We start from the raw sequence: 1,757 nt of genomic DNA, 5'->3' as shown, positions 1-1,757 counted from the left end.
TGACATAATAGAAATAAAGACAGCTAAAGCTATGTGCCCTTTTAAAGCAGCCAGTATTGTTCAATATGAAGGGTTTCAGAAAAACAGAAGTTGTCACAGTGCAAACATTTATTTCAATTTAACCAAATACACAAATCACTCATCTAAATTGACTAATATTTTGTGTGTATAGAAAGCTAGGCAATCTTCAGAAAACACAAAGAATTGACAGTGATAACTTACTGTAGCATGTCAAAATCAGTGAGATAAAGGTGAAAATGAATAAATAATGTCAACCCGGTTTCCTTAGCAACTAACCAACTGACATAAAAAAGAAAAGGTTTTTTCTGTCTGCTGTGAGCTATGGGCTGTTATATAGTTTGCTTATTATGAACTCCATATACGGATTAACTGATGGAGGGTTTTCATTACCTCAATGTCCAAAAGTCATGAGATTTGATCAACATGTAAAGTAATTTAAATACAAATCTTTTGGCATCCATCATTCAGAACACAAACAAAACCAGAAAATGTCATTGGATTTTCCATATTACCTTAAAATACCTGATTTATCTTTGCAGTCTTTATTGTGTGAAATTGCATGAATTTGCAAAAGGTCATGATGAGAATATCTGGAATTGTATTTACATAAGAAATGCGGTGAGGAGATCATTTTGCGACACAGCAATGAGCCAGAATCTGTTTGGAAGCGCAGGGTGAGACGTTTTTCTGTTACATAGGGATTAACAATGGACACTCAGAAGGATGTTCAACTGGAAAGCAGAAGTCAATGACATATATCTGTGGACAATATCACTCAGAAAATGAAATAAATCCAGGGATCCAATGATACAGAGAACCTGGATACAGAATAATATACAAGAGAAGTTCTAAAAGATTGGTGGATTTTGATGTTCAATGAAACGTGGAATTCAGAAGACTAGCTTTATTTGTATTTGTATTTGCTATTAATGTTTCTCATTGTTGTGTAGCTTTTGATTAGTGTACTTCATACATAAACTGAATGCATGTGATTTTATCTTAAAAATCATATTATACTTAGATATCTATTAATAGTTTATAGAAGAAAATTATTTTTGTTTAACTACATGAATTATAATTTAATTTTGTTGTGTATGTCATCTGACACACAATGAAGATTAAAAGTGCTTCTCCAAACCAGTTTTAATCAAAACCTAGATTCATCTGGGAACCTTGTTTAAAACAAAGGTTTCTAGTGCCCTCTAGAGGTCTGATTAAGTAAGTTCCTTGGAAACCACTGCCATCACCAACTGAAAACCCTCTAGTATCAGAGAGTTTGTATAGAGTATGCCCAATGCGCTGTCAGTTTGCAGACATCATTTTGAGTTATATTTTTCACTTGTTGTTTGGTCTTTCTGTATTTGTATATAATCCTTGACTGTTAAATCTTTGGAAAAGACAAAGAAACTTTAATGGTTATTTCTCCAACTGCAAGTAAAGTAGATGAAGCAGGCTATTCATTTAAGACAGGTATAGTTGCCCAGGAGTAACAATTTATTAAGGATGTAAAAATTCTGCTTCCAATATATAAAAATAATAGGGGTTGGTTTGCACTGAATTATTGGATAAATATTTAAAACTTTAGCCTCAATCTTAGGGGTATGGAATTGATGGTCACACCTATACTCCATCTGTTCCAGGATTTCATCCTAATGGAATATCACAGTAGCCTCCCTAACATTCATCTTGAAGAGTAGATATATTCTAACTTTATTAATAACTATGTGTATGCCCTA

The 1,757-nt window shown here is 32.9% G+C and overlaps 1 pseudogene; it reads left to right on the top strand.

The window, feature by feature from the left end:
• The first annotated feature begins 728 nt into the window (after window positions 1-728).
• Window positions 729-901, top strand: LOC103294467 (DNA-directed RNA polymerases I, II, and III subunit RPABC4-like; annotated as a pseudogene).
• Window positions 902-1,757: the final 856 nt, after the last annotated feature.

The sequence above is a fragment of the Eptesicus fuscus genome, chromosome 6 (assembly GCF_027574615.1).
Source record: "Eptesicus fuscus isolate TK198812 chromosome 6, DD_ASM_mEF_20220401, whole genome shotgun sequence".
Lineage (NCBI taxonomy): Eukaryota > Metazoa > Chordata > Mammalia > Chiroptera > Vespertilionidae > Eptesicus > Eptesicus fuscus.
This window is presented reverse-complemented; position numbering and strand designations above follow the sequence as displayed.